This window comes from Cornus florida, unplaced genomic scaffold (assembly GCF_030987335.1).
Source record: "Cornus florida cultivar Cherokee Brave unplaced genomic scaffold, ASM3098733v1 CherokeeBrave_3.0.0_Hap2_Chr02, whole genome shotgun sequence".
NCBI lineage: Eukaryota > Viridiplantae > Streptophyta > Magnoliopsida > Cornales > Cornaceae > Cornus > Cornus florida.
In genome coordinates, this window is record NW_026775572.1 from 80,202,475 (window position 1) to 80,226,589 (window position 24,115).

The following is a 24,115-nucleotide window of genomic DNA, read 5'->3' on the forward strand; positions in this document are numbered from 1 at the left end:
AACTTAGGGCATGTATTGTGTTTCCAAAATTGATTTGTGCATGTTGATGGCTTTACATTGTATATATATATGTTATGTTGATACATATATGTAATGTGCACAAAATGTTGATTTTGGAAACTTGGGGATGTCGTTGTTATGACTATGGCTAGGGCATGGTTCTAGTACGGGGGAAAGTCCCTCTACAAGTCTAGTGTGCACATAGGGAGGTTACCCATGGGCTGGTAACCCTAAAGTAACCACATTGTCGGTTTGATCCGGCGTGACGTCCAAGTATCCACTTTAGTTTGATTTTGCATTTAAATTCCAAGTTGTTAACTTTGTAAAATTACATCTCATTGTGTTATGTTAAAAGTTCTATTGTCACTTGATAGCATGAATTAAATGGTATTGGATTGTAACTTGGTACAAAGATAAACCCATGCATTCCCTATGAGTAAACTTGTTTACTCACCCCTAAGCTAATGGGTGTTTTGCAGGTAAAGAAGCCTTAGTGTGGGATGCACAGCATTCTTAGACTCACTAGAGTTCTTGAAGTATTTTTTGATGACATAGAATATGCATATGTTAGCATATCTTGTCCTACTTTTGCTTACTTTGATAAAACTTGTACTTATTGTCTAAGTTATGTAATGTGCACTTAAGTGCACCTTTTGACACTCTTGAAGGGTTCTATTTTGCATATGACATGCCATGAGGCCATAGGCCATTGCAACACATCTATTTTATCACATTACATATGCTTGCATGCTCACTTTGGCAAACAACACCATCCTTGATGAAACAAAGACTCTAAGTAGCATTTTTAGGGAGTTTTACCCTATTCTGTTCTAGGGGCATTTCAGGTATTTTAAAATGCATTTTTTTCATTTTTCCTTCTAATTTACATAGAAAACTCAATTTTGAGGGGGGTTTCTTCTTTGTGTTTTTCCAGAAAATATCATCTTAGCCCTCAAAAATCTTTTTTTTTCCGAAAAATCATTGCTGCCAGGTTTTTGCCGACTTTAGTGCAAATATGCTTGGTACTATTCATCGACTTTTTTTTGAAAAGTGTGACGACCTATCCAAAACTTCCGGGGGTCTTGTGGGTGTATTTTAAGATTGCATTTACAATTTAGGCAATTTAAAAAACTTCCAAAGCCCCATTTCCTTTCTTTGGGCAGTAGCTTGGAACGATTTTTGACCTCTAGACCCGATTTTCTTGAGGGTATTTTGGACCTTTTACAATGCATTTTTTTGGTTTCCGTTCGCAAATCGGGTAGAAAAGTTGATTTTAGGGGGGGTTTCTTCTTTGAGTTTTTCCAGAAAAGTCCGTTTAGATGCCCGTTTTTACTCTCAATTGCAGCAGTAGTGGGTTGACGGCACTGTAGCTGTCACGGCCTTCGTCGGGCCGCCGCGACGTCGATTTTGTTTTTGACCTTTCTCCCTCATCCGGATTCCAATCAAGTGAGTTTTTTTTTAAAACTGATTAATTTTTCATTATTATCCAACGGTGTGCTCGATTGCACCTAGATATTTTTAGATAATTTCCAATTTACCCTTTTAGCTTTATTGCTCATTTTTCTTTATTTTGTCGTTTCTCCTCCGTCCAGAATCCGGATAATGAAATTCTTGAGTCCATCATCACTAGTTTTTCATTGTCTTCCCAGTGGTGTGCTCGATAGCACTTGAATCCATTTTTTTCTGCAAAATGACCATTTTGCCCCTAGGTTCCTTTTTGTCCGTGTTTGAAATGACACTTTCGCATTTGTTTTCATTTGGGTTCTATAACCTCATTGAGGGTCACATTGGTGTCTTAGAGATGCATTGTATCTCTAGAGACCGTTGTTTTTGTTGGGATTTATATGCCCTGGCATAGCAAATTCCTGTTTGGATTAATTGACATATGTTCCTGACGTTTCTGAAATATTTATGTTTTATACAATTGGTAAATTCAATGTATTATATTTCGATTCACTATGAAATTGATAGTGTCCATATAATTACAAGAAATATTTATATATATGTATGTGATGGCAATCAATGCATGATATATAAATAGTAATTATAAATTGTTCATAGTCGGTAATTATGGATGGACTCATAATTAATTAAGACTTGAACTGGATCCGCGTTAGGTTGAGATATATTGCGAGAGCCGTCGTATGCAATTACTTCATATCACCGTCATGGCATTTGACTCTTAAGCATGAGAAAAGTATAGACTCTTTTATTAATTAATAATTACTTTGATTTGTTCGGCGGATTCTTCGGGATCCTTAGACCGACACTTCGGGTAGTTATGTAATTAATAGTTAGAGGGTTATATTTTCAATATTTGCATCATTGCTACTTGTATTTATTTTGTATTGATTATAGTTGATCACAAAGTAAATTCGAAGGCCTTCGTATGATTTTAGACAAAATGATTTATTATATATTTATTTATTAAATTATTATTTTTGTCGAACAAATGTTTTATTGTGATCGAGCCAGAAATAATCAAAGGTACCAAAATAAATATATTAATTAAGTAGTCGGATTGATGGCATTATTTATCCGATAACTAATTATGCATAGAGGGGTCAAAGTGCAACATTGACTTAGAGGTTATTTATTATTTAATTGGAGTTCAATTAATTTCTTTTAGTGGAGTAGAAATTAATTTATGAATTAATTTAATTGGGTCCATGGACCGGGCCAATCATTAATTCATTGTAGCCAATAAAATAATAGGCCCAATGGATTCTCACTCATAGCCCAACTTGATATTGGAATCATATTAGATTTGAGACATGTGAATTAGAGATTGAGAAGGATTAGTTGTTTCCTTTTCTTTACCTTTATGTTGCCTATAAATATACATGGTCTATGTATATTTTAGGTGTGATTTTGATGAGAAGAAAAAGGAATAAATTTTCTCTCTCTAGAAAATTAGGGTTTATGTTCTCATCTAATGGAGGCTCCCACAAGCCTAGTTTTCCAAGGTCATTCATGGAGGCATATGAGTGATTCCTAAAGGCAAAACAATTACCAAGAAGATGGAGATCCAAAGAAAATGCATCTCGCTAAGGGATCTACAATAAGTGAGAACATTCACTTTAGAGGAGAGATCTAAGGTTTACTCAAACCTTGATGTAAGTATTCAATCTTTTAATTGAATGATACATCATGTTTTATTTTTGCATGAAACTTGTCTCTATGTAATGAATCAAGATCTATGAATTTAAATCCCTCGAAAAGTTTTTAAAACTAGCACGTTTCCCAACAGTGGTATCAGAACATGGTTTGATTCATTACTAGAGATCATGATTTTATGAAAATCATCATTCATGGATCCAAAATTATATTCATATATATTTTTATTGATGTACGTTGATGTATGATTTAATATGTTGATATATATTGATACATGATGATGTATGAATAATTGTGAATGAATGATGATGTATGGTTGGGCCATGGATGAAGCTTATAGGAATATTGAATGTAATTTTATCTTTGAATGAATGTAATTAAGGCTTTGATTTAGCCGTTTGAAAGTTCAATGATGTAATTTATTTTTCCCATTGTATTTCAAGTTGTAAATATTTTTAAAGCCATGTAATATTCATCAAAGGATACTATGAAGCTTCAAGAAGGTCCAAAAGGGTTAAATTATGCTTCAGTAATTTTCTGGAATTTTTCCGAATTTTTTGGAATTTTTCTGGAATTTTTTGAGGCTTAATTTAATTTTCTGGGAATTTTTCGGCGATTTTCCGGCGACCGGAGTTTGGCCGGCGACGAGGGACAGCTCCGGAAGGTGGACGGATGATCCGGTGTGGTGCGGTATACATGAGCGCACATCAGCAACCGTCGGATCAAAGTTCAGTGAGGCAAAGATCCAGTAGAGTGCGGCTGGAAGTTGCCCCATGCACCAGCAGTAGCAAGGCGCGTGCATGACACGCGCCGGTACCACAGCAGCGCGCATGGCGCGTGCCAGCGCGTGGAACGCGCTGGCAATTCGCACACGCGCGTGCCCGCGCGTGAGAGCACGTGGCACGCGCTTCAGCATTCTCCCAGTGCGTGCAGGCGCGTGGGAGCGCGTGGCACGCGCTGGAGACCTCTAGAGACGCGTCCAGGCGCGTGAAGAGGTTGGAAGGCGCGTGGTAAGCGCGTGTTGGTGCGTGTAAGACCTTTCAAGCGCATTCGGACCGCCGTTTCGCTTCTCCTGGTGCGTACCAGCCTTATGTGGGTGTTTGCAAGCCGATGGATGATCTTCCCGTAATACTTAGAGTAGTTAAATGTTAAAAGCTGATTCCATTGGCCATTTTATTTGGTTTATCTGTCATTTATTTATTTATGCGATGTATGAAATGTATGGAATATATAATTGTAAATTAATTATTATTCATGCATTGGATCCATGATACTTAATTAAATGACTTGATTTATATTAATTAAATTATGAAAATTAATTGGATTTGATTACTAATTAATTTGAGTGCACTTATTGGGAAACGAAAAATTATTTTTGTAAATTATTTTTAAAGTGTATCTCAAATTAAATATTAGTGAATTGTTTAGAGTCCAAATATTTTCTAAATTTAATTGGATTAAAATCAAGACGTTTTGCATGCATCACATCATGTATTTGAATAAATTGAAAACCCTAATTATGAATGATTAAAAATTGAGTGGGAGCGGGGATTTTTATACATTACTCCATGGCCTTCATTATTAAAACCATTGTAATTAGATCTTCAAAAATAAGGCCCCACGCATGATTTGAAGAGTCTTAATATTACAAGAATGGTTATCTCATGAAAATAATAATATTAAATTTTCATTGTAATTAGATCTTTAAAAATAAGGCCCTACGCATGATTTAAAGAGTCTAGATTATAATGACAAGATCTTTAATGTTTTATTTTTCATTAGAGCATTAATAATGTTATACACTCAATCTAAAATCAATAGTGTTAGCTCCCCAACGGAGTGGTCTACACTAGGTGATTTTAGAAAGGCTAAACATAATCGGGAATCATTTCATATAGATAGACAAGGCATTGTCTTCAGAGATATGGAGATGATGGGATTTGTCCGCCAATAGCAATAATGAACTTCGCCTACCGAATAAGTTATTGGTGTATTGGTTATCCGATTTTTCATGCAGTGGTTAAGGGACCCACATACTATTTTAATGGAAGTGCTCACCTAATAGTAGATGAATCTCAACAATAGTAATAATGAACTCCTCCAACAGGATAAGTTATTGACATATTGATTGGTTGATTTATTTTGCTACAGAGTTGAGGGACCCGCATTAATTAAAAGGGATTGTTCACCAATAATGATAATGATCTCTTGTTCAATTGAGATTTATTATATTATGTGGTTAACAAACTCATTTTAATTTTAAATATTCATGACAGTATTAATAATTCACCTTGCATATTGTATGAATGCATTTATATTCAGATTAATTATGTCTAATCCAGTTTATCTGCTTGCTTACATATTCAATGTAACTGGACTTCATTAATATTGACTGGGAAAGGAAGTTAGATATTTTATTCACAACGTAAGGGTACAAATGTATTTACTACTCCTAAACCTAATCTTTTTACTTTAAGATACCCAAGAGAACATTAATACTTTGAATAAGTGAAATAAGGCAAATGAGATGACTTGGTGCAATATTCTAGAGTTTACCTCGAATACGCTCCAAAGCTAACATTTACATTATTTTATTTTCTTCAAGCATCATGTTAAAATTTAATAAGATGTTTTGGTGAGATTAGATAGAGAGTATGCCAAAGTACTATGTCAGACTTGAATAGCATCAAGATAGCCTAAGGAACTCCAGTATGGAATCGAATTTTGAAAAATGATTGTTTATTATTTAAAAATTAGCTGGAGATCAATAGGGCTGACTTGGGTGGTAAGTTTCAAATTGACATGATTATTGCCCTGTTACCAAACTGGTTCGGTTTTTTCAGAGTGAACTAAATAAGGAATCAGTTTGAGTTCACACTCGCTGATATTCTTATAGAATTGGTAACAGAAGAAGGGATAATTAAAAGTATGGGCGTTCCTATCAATCTAATCTAGTCTATACCATCTTCTTCTAGGCCCAAGTGGACAGGCAAAGGATGATAATAGGATTAGGCTAGCACAAAACATGGGTATCCAAAAGGTTAAAGGGAATAAGGCAGTGTATGTTGAGGGCAAAGAAAACTGTTTCTTTTGTCGCTAACTAAGACACTAAAGGACAAACTGTCTAAGCAATGACGTGGCATAGGAAAATATATATTTAATCATTGAGCCAGGTTCTGTGGTTGTATCTATTAATTTCTGATGAATAGATTCTGGAGCCACTAAACATGTTTGCAATTCATTGCACGGATTTCAGGAATCCAGAAGTCTCGATGATATGGAATATATTTGTACTTGACCTAATGTCAAGGTTGTAACTAAGTCAGTGGGAGTATTACATCTGAAATTAGAGAGTATGAGGATATTAGTATTAGAGAATTATCTTTATGCACAGAGGTTAGACGCTATCTAATTTTTGTTTCACTTGTGGCTTATAAAAACTAGTTCGTTATTTTGTAAAACTGGTTTTATAAAATTGAATAGATATGCGATTGCTTCTGGTGCATTGAAAGATGGTTAATAAACTATAATCACAAGCTCTTAAGATTTGCAGGATGTAGAAACTAATGTTGCATCTTCTAGATTGAATGTTAAGAGAAAATTTGTTATTCCTGACTCATTGTATTTTTTGGTGTCTATTTTTGGGTTGTAATCAATCAAAATGAGATTTAAAGATTGGTTAAAGAAGGTTTATTACCTAGTGAGGCAGAGGAGCCTAAACCAAACTTGTGAATCTTGTTTTGAAGGATAGATAACTCTAAGGGCTTAATCAGCCAAATGAAATAGACATAAAGAACAATTGGAGTCGGTACACACGTACACGTGTAGTCTTATGAACATCCAATCAAGATTACTCACGTTTTGGATAAATTTACCTGTTGCGACATAAGTCTTATACTTTTGGTATATTCCGAGAGGGTCAAGACTGATGTGGAGCACAGATTAGGTAAACTTATCAAGACACTTCGATCTGATCGAGTATTTGAGTATTTCTTGGGATAGTGCAAAGACTATATGGTCAATGAGGGTGTTGTGTACCAGTTTTCCGCAATTGACGCTAAATTAATTTAGGTGTCAAATAGGAATAACAGAATTCCACTTAACATGGTTAGATCTATGATCAGTTATGCCACATTATCTCTTTCATTTAAGAGTTTAGCGTCAATGACATCGATGCGCATTATGAACTGTATTCCATCTTAGTCTGTCTCAAGGATACCGTTGAGCTGTGTTTTTTACTAAATCTTAGTTTGAATCACATGCACATATGGGGTAGTCTTGTACATGTGCGCTTGATATGGACAAGTAAGTTGGAAACAGATCGTACGCATGATAGATTTGATAGCTACTCTAAAAGTCACTAGAATGGATTATTTTATGATCTCAATGATAAAAGTTGATTGTTTACACTCACTTTTTATCTATAGGAGGATCATATTATGAATTATATACCTAGTAGCATAATGTTAGAGAATATGGTATGAGTACCAGATGTACCAAATGTGAACACACTTATTATAGAAAATGAGAATAATATATGAATTCCCTATTAATGCGTTAGCATCATCGATTTCTGCATCGGTACATTGATGTAGTGGGAGGATTATCATCCAATTCGACAGAATCATGTTTTTAGGTGAGACCATTATGGACATCCCTGTTAAACATGAGTTGGACCCAGTAAGCTACACGGAAGCGTGAACCGATGTGGATACAGATCGTTTTGGTGAGTTACTATGAAATCAGAGTTGGAATCTATGTATTCTAATAAATTCTGGGATCTTGTAGAACTTTCTAATAGGGTGATTCCTATGGAAGGCAAGTTAATCTACAAAAAGATACCAGAAGATTTCTTAGTGAATAAATCATGAGTGTATAAGGGAATGTCATTATTTTTCTAATTCTATATATATTGATGACATCCTACTCATTTAGAATGATGTGGAAGTTTTGTCATCAATAAAGAGGTAGTTGTTTAATTACTTTTAAATGAAGGATTTTCAAGATATAAGCTAGATTCCTAGGATCAAGCTTTTGCAAGATCAGGTTAAAAGGAAAATAGGCTTATCTTAATAATCCTACATTGATAAAGTTTTGACCAGGTTTGGTATGCATAACTCAAAGAATGAGTTCTTGCTTTATTGATATGGATGGCTCTCTCTAGTAAGTAGTTTTTCAAGACTATCAAAGGAGATTGAGCAAATGAGACTGGAACAATATGTTTCGGCATATGAGAGTCTCATATATGCCATGGTCTATACCAAACAGGACATCCGCTACATAGTAGGAATAGTCAGTAGAGATCAGTCCAATACTGGACTTGACAACTGGTCTATTGTGAAAAATATCATTAAGTACCTAAGGAGAATCAATGATATCATACTCATTTATGGATGTGATGATATGGTCCTAGTCAGGTATGCTAGTTCTGATTTTCAATCAGAAGTAGATATTATGAGGTTCATGACTTAGTGTATGTTCACTTAATGGAAGGGAAATCAGTTGGTAGATTGTCAAGCAGATTTCAACTATTGACTCAAACCTGCAGGTGGAATATATTGCAGCCTTAAAGGTGGCAATATAAGCCTATTGGTTTGATCTCACTGATTTAGAGGTTGTGGAGCATACTAGCCTGCCTATCGAGCTATATTGCGACAATAGTGCAGAAGTAGTCCAAACCAATGACCCAAGGTTCCATAGATGAACAAAATACACTGATAGGAAGTATCATGTTCTACATGATATTATCCGGCAAGAAAATGTACTTGTAGCTAGAACATTGCATTGGAACACAACTTTGTTGATCCATTATCAAAGGTGTCATTGATCAATAATTTTGATCATCATCTGGATAACATTGGAGTTAGGTGCAATTTGAATTGGCTATGAGGGCAAGTGGGAGCTGTTGGGATTTATATGCCCTGGCATAGCAAATTCCTATTTGGATTAATTGACATATGTTCCTGACGTTTCTGAAATATTTATGTTTTATACAATTGGTGAATTCAATGTATTATATTTCGATTCACTATGAAATTGATAGTGTCCATGTAATTACAAGAAATATTTATATATATGTATGTGATGGCAATCAATGCATGATATATCAATAGTAATTATAAATTGTTCATAGTCGGTAATTATGGATGGACTCATAATTAATTAAGACTTGAACTGGATCCACGTTAGGTTAAGATATATTGCGAGAGCCGTCGTATGCAATTACTTCCTATCACCGTCATGGCATTTGACTCTTAAGCATGAGAAAAGTATAGACTCTTTTATTAATTAACAATTACTTTGATTTGTTCAGCGGATTCTTCGGGATCCTTAGACCGACACTTCGGGTAGTTATGTAATTAATAGTTAGAGGGTTATATTTTCAATATTTGCATCATTGCTACTTGTATTTATTTTGTATTGATTATGGTTGATCACAAAGTAAATTCGAAGGCCTTCGTATGATTTTAGACAAAATAATTTATTATATATTTATTTATTAAATTATTATTTTTGTCGAACAAATGTTTTATTGTGATCGAGCCAGAAATAATCAAAGGTACCAAAATAAATATATTAATTAAGTAGTCGGATTGATGGCATTATTTATCCGATAACTAATTATGCATAGAGGAGTCAAAGTGCAACATTGACTTAGAGGTTATTTATTATTTAATTGGAGTTCAATTAATTTCTTTTAGTGGAGTAGAAATTAATTTATGAATTAATTTAATTGGGTCCATGGATCGGGCCAATCATTAATTCATTGTAGCCAATATAATAATAGGCCCAATGGATTCTCACTCATAGCCCAACTTGATATTGGAATCATATTAGATTTGAGACATGTGAATTAGAGATTGAGAAGGATTAGTTGTTTCCTTTTCTTTACCTTTATGTTGCCTATAAAGATACATTGTCTATGTATATTTTAGGTGTGATTTTGATGAGAAGAAAAAAGGAATAAATTTTCTCTCTCTAGAAAATTAGGGTTTATGTTCTCATCTAATGGAGGCTCCCACAAACCTAGTTTTCCAAGGTCATTCATGGAGGCATATGAGTGATTCCTAAAGGCAAAACAATTACCAAGAAGATGGAGATCCAAAGAAAATGCATCTTGCTAAGGGATCTACAATAAGTGAGAACATTCACTTTAGAGGAGAGATCTAAGGTTTACTCAAACCTTGATGTAAGTATTCAATCTTTTAATTGAATGATACATCATGTTTTATTTTTGCATGAAACTTGTCTCTATGTAATGAATCAAGATCTATGAATTTAAATCCCTCGAAAAGTTTTTAAAACTAGCACGTTTCCCAACAGTTTTACCTTTCTTTAACGCACCGGGTTTACAAAACTTGGGCCGTCACAAGTGGTATCAGAGCTCCTAGGTTCAAAAACCTTAGGACGACGGGTTTTGGATGCATAACATGCTTTTGTTAGTGTGCTTTGATTTATTAGCATACATTTGATAACATGTTTTTGGCATTATAACATGATTACATGTTTCTTGGTGACATACTTGTTATTATGATATGTCTTTATGTTTGTATGCTTATATGTTTAAGAAACATCCTTGTTTAACATATTGCTTAAGTGCTTAACTGTTTAAACAGCCTTCCTTGATTGCCTTATCATGACCATATGTTACATACCTCATCTTGCTTCGTATCTCTTACTTTCATAGTACGAGTTGCATTTGGTCATAATAACTTGTGTTATTGTTGACCTCTTTTATTGCATATGCTTAGCATCATGGTTGTCACACGTGGGGAGTCTTCACATCAGGGTGTTGAGGAGCAGGTGGATGACATCGAGTTTACGAGGGGTCCAAGGAGGCCTAGGATTCCAGTTCGTGGCACGGGTCCAAATCCACCACGACCTCCGACTTACGAGGAGCAGATTGCACAGGGAGTGGCTCTGGGGATGTCAGAGTCCATTCAGGAGATGTTTCACCAGCAAATGGTGGGGATACAGATTCTGGTACCGGCACCAACACCGGCACCAGTTGCTAATGAGGCATTGGACTACTTCATGAAGTTACAGAGGGTTAAAATCGACCAGTTTGCAGGGAGTATGGATCCGCTTGCCTCAGAGGCATGGTTTGATCTCATGGTACGCAAGCTCGATAGCGTGACAGTACCTACAGACCGATTGAGGATCTCCTTGACAGCCTCTATGTTCATGGGAGATGCCGATATCTAGTGGAGGTCTATAACTAATATCCACGATGTGGAGGTGATGACTTGGGAGGAGTTCAGGACATTGTTCTTTGACCGCTTCTTTCCAAGGGCTATGAGGTATGATATGAGAATGTAGTTTACAGGTCTCTATCAGGGCAGGATGAGTGTCATTGAGTATGAGACACGCTTCACTTCTTTTTCCCGCTATGCACCAGGGATGGTAGCCACCGATGAGCTCAGGGCGAAAAAGTTTCAGGATGGGTTACATCTTGATATTAGGCCACGAATTTCAGTGTTGGATCTAAGGACTTATGGGTAGGTAGTACAAAAGGCTATGCTAGTTGAGGCAGAGGACCGAGATCAGCTTAGGATCAAGGGTTCATATAAGCAGCCACGTGGAGAGGCTTCATCAGTATCCGTTGGGGGTCAGTGGAAGAAGGCTAAGGCCGGGGACAGTTCACGCACTCAAGGACAGTCACAGCAGGCTCGGTCTGCATTTGCAGGTCCAGTATCTTCGGGGTCAGCCCGGGGAGTCATTTATCACCACTGTCAGCAGCTGGGGCACATCAAGCCTCGTTGCCCACAGTTGCAGTCATAGGGTAATCGTTCTCAGACTAGTAAGTCTTCAGCTTCGACGCAGGGACTTCAGGGGGTTTGTAATTACTACAAGCAGCCTGGACATTTCAAGAAGGAGTGTCTGCACCTACAGAACAGGGCACAGAGTGGCGCAGGCCCACAGGCCACACCGGCACAGTCGATAGTTGCACAGTCAGGTTTCAGGGTGCCTCAAACACCACAGCCAGTTACACCAGTCAGTTCGTATCTGGGTAGGAACCCTCAACCTACTGCTTCCGAACATCAGTCAGCTCAGTAGGGCAGTTCACAGCAGTCAGGGGCTCAGGGACGAGCTTACGCACTGCCACAGGCTGATACCTCCGCAGGGACTTCTACAGTTAGAGGTATCTTTCCAGTTTTCAGTTCTTGGGCTAGAGTTCTTGTTGACACAGGTGCAACACATTCATTCATATCTGCATCATTTGCATATTCTTTGGGTCTGGAGGTCATGCAGCGGGATGGTTTCCTTTGTATTGACACACCAGTTGGTGGTCCAGTGTTTTTGGACCGTGTTTGTCGGGGTTGTGCTATCGAGATAGCTGGATGGACGTTGGAGTTTGATTTTGTTGTTTTCAACATGACGGGTTTTGACGTCATTCTTGGGATGGACTGGTTGTCTTTCTTTCGTGCCACGATTGATTGCTTCCATGGGCGAGTGTCTGTTTGCACTCCCGCGGGGGATTATTTTCACTTCGTGGGAGATCGGAGCGATTCCCACCCGATGATGATTTTCAGTATTAGTGATTGGAGTCACCACAGGTCCTACTTGGCTAGCCTGTTAGTTGACGAGGGTAACAGTCTAGGTCACGTTTTTCCAACAGTTGTAGACGAGTTTCTGGATCTCTTCCCGGAGGAGTTGACAGAACTCCCTACTCTTCGGGAGGTTGTCTTTGCCATCGATGTCATTCCCCATATTGCACCTATTTCTATGGCACCGTACCGTGTGGCACCGGCAGAGCTTGATGAGCTGAAAGCTCAATTGGATGATTTGAAAGCTAAGGGCTTTATTCGTCCTAGTGCTTCACCCAGGGGAGCACCGGTTCTTTTTGCGAAGAAGAAGGATGGGTCTTTGAGACTTTGCATCGATTATCGCAAGTTGAACCATGTCACAATCAAGAACATGTATCCTTTGCCTAGGATTGATGACTTGTTTGATCAGTTGAAGGGAGCAACATGCTTTTCAAAGATTAATCTGAGATCGAGTTACTATCAGTTGAGGGTTAAGGATGAGGATGTATCCAAGACGGCTTTCCGCACACGGTATGGCCATTATGAGTTTCTAGTGATGCCATTCGGTTTGACAAATGCTCCAGCAGCTTTTATGGACTTGATGAACCGTGTATTTAGTGACCATCTTAATCAGTTCATTGTAGTCTTTGTTGACGACATTCTTGTATACTCAGCTTCGGTGGAGGAGCATGAGTATCATTTAAGGACAGTGTTGCAGATCCTTAGGGATAATCGGTTATACGCCAAATTCGAGAAATGTGAATTTTGGCTACCAGAAGTGAAGTGCCTTGGACATGTTGTGTCAAGGGGCGGTGTTACAGTGGATCCAACGAAAATTGAGTCAGTGATGGATTGGGAGCGTCCGAAAACAGTGTTTGAGATTCGGAGTTTTCTTGGCCTAGCCGGCTATTACCAGAGATTTGTTTGGGATTTCTCTCGTTTAGCAGCATCAATGACTCGACTTACCCACAAGGGGGTCAAGTTCGTATGGAACGAGGCATGTGAGTTTGCTTTTCAGGAGTTAAAGGTCAGGTTGACATCGGCTCCAGTTTTGATCATTCCTGAACGTGGTTTAGGTTATGTGATCTTTTGTGATGTTTCACGAGAAGGTTTGGGTTGTGTCTTGATGCAGACAGAGCGGGTGGTTGCTTATGGGTTTCAACAGTTGAAGACTCATGAGTTGAACTATCCAACACATAATTTGGAGTTAGCAGTAGTTATCTTTGCCCTGAAAGGGTGGAGACACTATTTGTACGAGGAGAAGTTTGAAGTTCTCTCCGACCACAAGAGTCTCAAGTATCTCTTCTCTCAGAAAGATTTGAACTTGAGACAGCGTAAATGGGTTGAGTTTATGGAGGATTACGATTTTGAATTACAGTATCACCCGGGTAAGGCCAATGTGGCAGCCGATGCATTCAGTAGGAAGTCACGGGGAACTCTTGCTAGCATTCCCTTCATAGATGGAAGATGCTAGAAGAGCTTGCAGATCTTGGTTTACAGTGTTATGAGGATGTTTCACCGGCTATTTTGTTTAGCCTTGTGGCTCAACCGGCACTTGTTAGCAGAGTTATTGAGGCACAGTTGGAGGATGGGGAGATGAAGGCCATCCATGTTCGGATTTCATGCGGCGAGAATGTAGAGGGTTGGACCTTACATTCAGACGGTGGTCTCAGGTACAAGGGGACGATGTTTGTTCCATTGTCTTATCATGAGGACGTTCTTCAGGATTTCCACCACTCTAGGCTCGCAGTTCATCCTGGTGGTACAAAGATGTATCACAATCTACGACGACAGTTTTGGTGGCAGGGCATGAAACGAGATGTTTAACAATTCGTGGCTCGATGCCTTACTTGTTAACAAGTGAAGGCAGAGCATCAGCGACCGGCAGGATTGTTGCAACAATTACCAGTAGCTGAGTGGAAATAGGAGCATATCACTATGGATTTCGTGACGGGACTTCCAAGGTCTCAGGCAGGGAATGATGCCGTTTGGGTCATAGTTGACAGGTTGACTAAGACGGCTCACTTCTTACCGATGGCAATGACAGATAGTGCAGAGAGACTGAGTGGACTGTATGTGAGACAGATTGTCAAGCTTCATGGGGTTCCTGTATCCATTGTTTCGGATAGGGATCCGCGGTTCACCTCTCACTTTTGGTAGAGTTTTCAGGAGGCTCTTGACACGGGGCTTCATTTTAGCACGGCATTCCAACCTCAGACTGATGGACAGTCAGAACGCACCATTCAGGTATTGAAGGATATGTTGCGGGCTTGTATCTTAGATTTTGGGGGTAGTTAGGAGGACTACTTGCTTTTGGTTGAGTTTCCCTACAACAACAGTTACCAGGCCAGTATTGGCATGGCACCTTTTGAGGCGTTATATGGCAGACCTTGCAGATCTCCAGTTTGTTGGACCGAGGTCAGTGATACTGTTACCTTAGGTCCCGACATTGTTATTTAGACTACAGAGAAAATCAAGTCGATTCGGCAGCGGTTGGCTACCGCACAGAGTAGATAGAAGAGTTACACTGATAGGAGGAGGCGATCATTGTCTTTTGAGGTAGGGGATCATGTCTTTCTTAAGATTTCTCCGCGTAAGGGGCTCTTGAGATTTCGGCAGACTGGCAAGTTGTCGCCTAGGTTCATCGGACCATTTGAGATTTTGGAGCGCGTCGGTGAAGTTGCTTATCGTTTGGCATTGCCGCCAGACCTAGATAGGGTTCACGACGTCTTTCATGTCTCTATGTTGAGGAAGTATGAGCCGGACCCATCACAAGTTCTGCGGTGGACTGATGTGGTTGTTAATGAGGACGTGACCTACGAGGAAGGTCCGGTCCAAATTCTTGATTCACGGGAGTAGGTCTTACAGACCAAGACCATTCCATTGGTTAAGGTCTTGTGGAGACATCACGGTGTTGAGGAGGCTACCTGGGAGCTCGAACAGGAGGTTCGCTCATGGTATCCCCATTTGTTCTCCTTTTCAGGTACGACTCGATTTCGGGGACGAAATCCTTTTAAGAAGGGTAGGTTGCAATGACCCGGCCTTTTTCCTCCTTTTCCATTTTTGGTGATTTTTTTTTTCGTCTTTTTCCTATTTTGTCTTTTTCCTATTTCTTCTTTTTCCCGTTTCTTTCGTCTTTCCATGCATAACCTCATTTTTTGTGCTCGGATTTGATTCCGGTTTTGCATACGTCCATGATATTTAAATTCCATGACATCTACATTTTTACTTTTGTAGAAATGCATATTAAATGCTTACTTTCTTTGTAAAAGCCATGAAAGTAAGACTTTTTGTAATTATCCATAACTTGAGGGGTTTTGGGGTAATTAAGTAAAGTAATTATTTTTCCTCTTAAGGACCATTTTGTAATTTAATTTCGAAGATATTTTTAAAAAGGACTTGCTTGCAATTTTCGGAAAGTGTGACAAGTGTCACACTCTCATTGGTCCACTTGTTGACATTTGTGTGGAAACACTTTGATGCCTTGGATGATGACATGTGGAGGGTGGAGATTCACCCACTTGTTGGCCTAGGATTGGTACACTTGTTGGCATGGATGGTTGACAAATATAGGTTCAATATTAAGTCTTGGAAGTTTACATAGGATGGTGACAAGTGTAGGCTTGAGATTAAGCCTAGGAATGAACCATGGATTCATGACAAGTGTAAGTTCACCATTTAGTCTTGCATTGTGTGTGTGAGAGAGGTAGTGTAAGAGCACATAGTGAGTGGAGGATTTCTAGCCCATCCACTCACCATTTTACACTTTATCATTTTCATTTTCACTTATCTTCAAGAACCATAACCTAGCCACCATTGAAGAAAAGCTTGGTTAATAGCTTTCTTCTTCATTTTGGCCTCCTTCCACTCACCTTAGACATAAAACCTTGGAAGACAAAAGCTTCCTCTCACTCCCCTCTTCATTAACCCTAAACTTGTTTTCCATTTTGAGTTTGGTTGCTTGGATTATAGAGATTCAATTTTCTATTGAGGTAGGGGGTGTTATCATTTATCTTCCAAGTGATTTTATTTGTTCCTATAGTGATATCTAAGTTATATATTTGTCTTGTATTAAAATGAGAAATAAATGATTAATTGTGACTTGTATGTAATTCACTTTAGACTTGATAAATAACATGACCATGGCTTGATTCATAACTTATGTTAATTTGAGGTCATTTAGAGTTGTTTTAAAATCTAGAGGGATTAATGAATTAATTTTTATTTATATGCTCCCATGACTTAAATCAAGTTTTGAAGTGATTTATATAATAACCATGACATGTACTACAACATATATTAAATTAAGCATGTTTGGATGAGAAATGAAATCTAGGGAATTTAGTTGTTTTATTTAATTGTTTAAATTATGATTTTAAACTTATATCATACTTGTGAGGCTATGTTCTTGTTGTTGAATGATATTGTTGTAATTAGTGGCAAATTGCATAATAATCATTCAATATTCTTCATGCCATTTTAGTTGAGAACTTAGGGCATGTGTTGTGTTTCCAAAATTGATTTGTGCATGTTGATGGCTTTACATTGTATATATATATGTTATGTTGATACATATATGTAATGTACACAAAATGTTGATTTTGGAAACTTGGGGATGTCGTTGTTATGACTATGGCTAGGGCATGGTTCTAGTACAGGGGAAAGTCCCTCTACAAGTCTAGTGCGCACATAGGGAGGTTACCCATGGGCTAGTAACCCTAAAGTAACCACATTGTCGGTTTGATCCGGCGTGACGTCCAAGTATCCACTTTGGTTTGATTTTGCATTTAAATTCCAAGTTGTTAACTTTGTAAAATTACATCTCATTGTGTTATGTTGAAAGTTCTATTGTCACTTGATAGCATGAATTAAATGGTATTGGATTGTAATTTAGTACAAAGATAAACCCATGCATTCCCTACGAGTAAACTTGTTTACTCACCCCTAAGTTAATGGGTGTTTTGCAGGTAAAGAAGCCTTAGTGTGGGATGCACAGCATTCTTAGACTCACTAGAGTTCTTGAAGTATTTTTTGATGACATAGAATATGCATATGTTAGCATATCTTGTCCTACTTTTGCTTACTTTGATAAAACTTGTACTTATTGTCTAAGTTATGTAATGTGCACTTAAGTGCACCTTTTGACACTTTTAAAATGTGGTTGTAATGAGGCCAAGGGCCAAAGACACTTATGTGAAATGTATGCTAACTATGAACTTCATTGTTGCCTATGGAAGATATGCGGATTAATGCATTGAAGGGTTCTATTTTGCATATGACATGCCATGAGGCCATAGGCCATTGCAACACATCTATTTTATCACATTACATATGCTTGCATGCTCACTTTGGCAAACAACACCATCCTTGATGAAAAAAAGACTCTAAGTAGCATTTTTAGGAAGTTTTACCCTATTCTGTTCTAGAGGCATTTCGGGTATTTCAAAATGCGTTTTTTTCATTTTTCCTCAAAAGTCACATAGAAAACTCAATTTTGAGGGGGCTTTCTTCTTTGTGTTTTTCAGAAAATGCCATCTTGGCCCTCAAAAATCTATTTTTTTCCGAAAAATCATTGCTGCCAGGTTTTTGCCGACTTTAGTGCAAATATACTTGGTACTATTCATCGACTTTTTTTTGAAGAGCGTGACGACCGATCCAAAACTTCCGGGGGTCTTGTGGGTGTATTTTAAGATTGAATTTACAATTTAGGCAATTTAAAAACCTTCCGAAACCCCATTTCCTTTCTTTGGGCAGTAGCTTGGAACGATTTTTGACCTCTAGACCTAATTTTCTTGAGGGTATTTTGGACCTTTTACAATGCATTTTTTTTGTTTCTGATCGTGAGTCGGGTAGAAAACTTGATTTTAGGGGGGGTTTCTTCTTTGAGTTTTTCCAGAAAAGTCCGTTTAGATGCCCATTTTTACTCTCAGTTGCAGCAGTAGTGGGTTGACGGCACTATAGCTGTCACGGCCTTCGTCGGGCCGCGGCGACGTCGATTTTGTTTTTGACCTTTCTCCCTCATCCGGACTCCAAATCAAGTGAGTTTTTTTTTTAAATTGATTAATTTTTTCATTTTCTATTCAATGGTGTGCTCAGTTGCACCCAGATATTTTTGGATAATTACCAGTTTACCCTTTTAGCTTTATTGCTCGTTTTTCTTTGTTTTGTCGTTTCTCCTTCGTCCGGAATCTGGATAATGAAATTCTTGAGTCCATCATCACTAGTTTTTCATTATCTTCCCAGTGGTGTACTCAATAGCACTTGAATCCATTTTTTTTTTTTGCAAAATGACCATTTTGCCCCTAGGTTCCTTTTTGTCCGTGTTTGAAACGACACTTCCGCATTTGTTTTCCTTTGGGTTCCATGACCTCATTGAGAGTCACATTGGTGTCTTAGAGATGCATTGTATCTCTAGAGACCGTTGTTTCACCGTTCTCTTCCATATTTCGGATCCGTTATCGGGTCATCTTTTGGTCATCACTGACACACCGGGTTTACAAAACTTGGGCTGTCACAGATGAAGAGTTTAAAGAGAGTCAATAGACTACCTTATGGACTGAACCAACTGAAGGATTCCATCAAGGAATGATGGATTGAATAAATGAAGCAAAAGATGAACTATACATTTTGGCTTTTGTTTTTCTTATGTTCATCTCTTTATATAATATACCTTTTGGCTTTTGTTTTAAATTTTTGGAATGTTACCTTGTTGGTACTTGGTAGTTGGTATTGGTAATATGTTAGTCTATGACTTTATGATATGAATTATATAATTATGGTTTAAAATTTAAAGGCTTGAGTTCACTATGAAATTTTGTCCTAAGACTCCTAACATCTCTGTCTTTATATAGTTATACTCAACAATTTTGCATTTGTTTATTTATTTATTTGTTTCATAAGTTCAATAGTTCATAACAATATGACATAAATTTCAAATAATATTTCAGGTGCAAACTTTCGAAGTGCAGTCTGCAGACTGTAGTGCTGTATGATGTGTGACTGAAGAGTGAAGACTGAAATCTGAATCTATGTAGTGCAAGTGTCAGTCAATTCACAAATTGGCTAATAATCAATAACTCAATAAAGTACTTATTTAGTAATTTAAGTTCTTTAGTTATTTAACAATAATGAATTAACATTATCTCTTACTTATCTTGATAGTTGTTGCCTCCTGTCTTATGTTATGCTTAGTTGCCTGTATGATTAAATTTATCAAATTATCAGTAATATTTTGATTTTGATTTTTCAATATTTTGTATGCCGTATCCAAATACCCATGTCCGATTTTAGGACACTTTTATTCCGTATCCCCATGTCCTATAATTTAATAGTTAGATGGATCCGACCTCTAAACACATACCCGTGTCCAATATCCGTACCCAAGTCCAAGTAACATAGGTGACACGTGTCAGCACAACACATAAATAGTATACAGATACATATTATATAAATTGACTAAGTTTCCTTTAGAAGCTGGGTTTGGACTGTTCCAAACATTTACTTATCCATGTGTTCTAAAAAAATAAAAAATAAAAAAAGGAGAAAATATAGAGCAGTGAAAAGGGGTCAAAAGAGAGTTGTTCGAGAGTCCGGAGAGATAAAGAGAGGGAATGAACAGATCTTATCACCACCATCTTCTCATTAATTCATAAATCAATTGCTAGGGTTTCTCTAACTCTAGTTGCTTTTAGTGGATTTTATCCTTAAAAACGTTATTTAAATTGTTGGAAATTTCTTTGAAATTAGGTATCATATTGTTCTATAATTTGGAAAAGTTTTACAGCTTGTTGTACTTAGAATCCTCCTGGTCTAAAATTTTGGAAAAGTACCATATAGCTTGTTCTATTATGAAAATTATAGTTGCATGTATTTTCCATAATTTGAGAATATTTTATGTTTCTATAACTCTAGTTGCTTTTAGTGGATTTTATCCTTAAAAACGTTACTTAAATTGTTGGAAATTGCCTTGAAATTAGGTATCATATTGTTCTATAATTTCGAAAAGTTTTACAGTTTGTTGTACTCAGAATCCTCCTGGTCTAAAATTTTAGAAAAGTATCATATAGCTTGTTCTATTATGAAAATTTCAGTTGCATGTATTTGCTATAATTTGATAATATTTTATGTTTCTAGATATTAACTCCTAGGATTATTTCTAGGACTTGATATATATATATCCATTATGTTGAATTTGTATTTTGGGTTGTATTGTTCATAGCTATTAGGTATGTTATAGTTCCCAATCTCTATTAATTGAATGGAGAATGTCTTGTGGCCAAATTGAAGAATTATATCAATTTACTTGAGTAGGTTTCTTTCTCTCTTAATTTTGTGGATTTTTATTTTTATTTTTATTTTTATTCCAAGTGATGAAATGTTATGAAGCTATTTTTCTCTCACAAGCGAATTAGAAGATTTAGTTGTTTAGTGTGGAAGATGGTTGTGAATTTTTAAACTCTAAATTGGCCTCATGTAATTGGAGTATGAACTGGTCACTTTGGGTTTTAGAGCTGAGATATCATGTTTTGACTTGGTATTTTTCATTTCAAATTTGGATATTTTAATTTATGGTATTTCAGAGATTGTGATTTTTTGCCCTAATTTAGGTTATTTCATTAAGGTTTTAGATTTTATAAGTATCACGCCATGCTAAAATTCTTCCATCATATGTAATTAAGATAATGATTTATGCTAAGCTGGATAGAGGTTCATGTAGGTAAGGATAAAACTTATTTAACATACATTATGTTTATCATAATTGTTTTTCTAGAGAAGATTCAAATGATAATCTATTTTTTGGAATTATGCTCGTGCTGGTTCTTCCAGATTTGCAAGTGGGAAGGGCTCTCATCTTCAGGGGTGTCCTTAACTGATTTAGATTTGCTTTTCTTTTTTGTCTTTTTTTAAATAGCTTATCTTATTTATTGTTGAAGTTTTGAGGTATGCCCTAAAACTTAATGGATGGTTGTTCATTTCAACCTTTTCTTATTATACTTCTTTGTATTAAATTTTTGTATCAATAAAATAAAAACATTCAGGGAAAAAAGTATTATCACTAACATTATTTATCATTAACAAAAAAATTGAAAACATCATATTTGTAATAATTTGATCTCATTGTCATTAAGGGTTTTGAATTTATACCTATATTTAAAGAAGAAATGTCCAGAACGACTTCCACTTCCTCCCTTTCGCTTTGGTTCTGAACTTCCTACCTTGTTGTTCAAACTCTAACTCTGTTTTAATCTACCAACGGTGTTGTTTAAGCTGTGCTTCAAAGGGCCTTTACCTTCAATCTCATTGGTGCTGCTGGATGATTAAAATGAAGAAATAACAGAAGAAGAGTATGACGCATCATCAGAATCGCTTACACTATCCAAAGCGATTCTTTTTTCATCATATTTGGACACAAATTTTTTTTTCCCCCTCTTTTCACCGCATTTGGGCACATCTTTCTTCATTTTTTCACCGCTTTTGGCTTTGGCTGCATCGTTCTTCTTCTCTTCATCGCGCTTGGCCACATGCTTTGTTAGGCGCTGAATGTTATACATTTTAGCCCCTTTATTCGTATGTTTTATTCTCTTAATAATAGTTTATTTGTGATTTTATATTGTTTTATTGTTTTTATTTATTTTAGGGCTTTAATTGTAAAATCAATTAAGACCAGTAATTCTGAGCTTTACAAGATGACTTTTCGTGGGACCGAGCAATGTTGAAGATCCAAGTCTAATTATACTTAGAAAATAGTCCAAAAGAAGTTACAAGTTGATGAGAATGGAAAGAAGAAGAAAAGAAAAAATCCTTCTCCAAAAAGGATTTGTCACCAAAGTTGGTAACTTAAACCCGTTTTGGTAATCTGGCTGTATCTCTCTCCTCGAGTGTCAAAACGGCTAAATTCTCACGTAAGTTGATAGGAAATCTGAAGAGCTACAATTTTGTGTTTCACGAGCTTTCCCTAAAACAGCTGTTTACCTTGTCAAAATTGGCCTAGAAGTCTGCACGAATTTTGGGAGTCCTTCTTCGACAGAATTTCTATGTATGTCTCCTATATGAAAAAGTGAACTATGAGGCTGATATTTTATTATTTAAAGGGGGTCTTCTACAACATTGGAGGGAAGATCAGAGAGGAGCTTGAGGCTGAGATCAGAGAGGAGCAGTCAGAAGAAAGAAGAGATCGATCCATGGCGGTGAAGATGTCTTCCTCAACTATGAAGAATTCCACCCCAGTCATGCTTGGCTAAATGCTTTGTTAGGGTTGTGATGTAGCCCTAACTTAGCACCCTGGTTTGATTGTATTTAATTATTGGAGAACAATTTTTATCATGCATGATTGTGTAATCTATAGGGTTTTTAATTGAATTTTCAATAAGAATCGGTTTTAGAGTTTTAATTCAATTACAAATATTTTTCTATCTTGTCTTAGATATTTTGATCTTGTGATTGAACACAACTCATTCTCTTCTTGTAGTTGTGAATGAGATGATTACACAATGGTATTTATCTGAATATAATGTTAGAGATTTGATGGATTATGCCTAGAAAAGATAGACCATGTTACACCCTAAAGTAAAGTAGATAGGTAGATGGTTTATACCAATCAAAGATAGTCCATAATTAGCTTTAAATTGTATTATTTTCTAGTTGCATTAATATGTGCTTGTAGCCATGATTAATTCCCTGTGCATGTTATATGATATATATCTCCAATAAATTGATGTAATTAACTGGTGGTGCGACGTTAGTGGTGAAATCATACCCGTAGTTCTCTCTCTCTATTTTCTACATCATATTTGATCATCGTTCTTTAGTATATTTTATTTTTCTACTTAGTTAATTTAGAATTAATCATCACAATTCGATTATCCTACTTTTAAGTTAATTTTGGAATTTAAGAAATCTGTTGACAAACTTAATTTACACAAGTCCCTTGGGTACGACACCCTTACAAGTAAACCCTATCTGCAAAGATTCGTGCACTTGCGAGTGGTACATATAAATCTCACAACAAGTTTTTGTTTTCGAAACAAGCATGACTTATAAACCTGCACAAGTAACTAAAAGCACTACAAAATAAATTAAATCCTCCTAATCTACTAAAACAAAAAATAAAATTAAGGAGAGAAAGTAAAAAGAGAAAAAAATAAAAACAAAAATAAAAATAAAAATCTTATCTACACTTCCTACATTTAACGTCGGTAGGCGACATGATACCTGGATAATTAAGTGGAGTAAATGGGATCTGTCAAAGTGATGGATTCAACTCCTTCTGTAGGCACAGAATCTTCAATGTACAACTTCAATCTCTGACCATTTACTTATAGTGTCTTGGCTTTCTTTGGGTCAAAAATAGTGATAGCCCCGTGAGGGGTTACCGTTTGAACTTGATATGGACCATCCCATCTTGAGCGCAATTTCCTTGGAAATAGCTTCAGCTTGGAGTTGAACAACCAGACTTTGTTACCTGGCTCGAA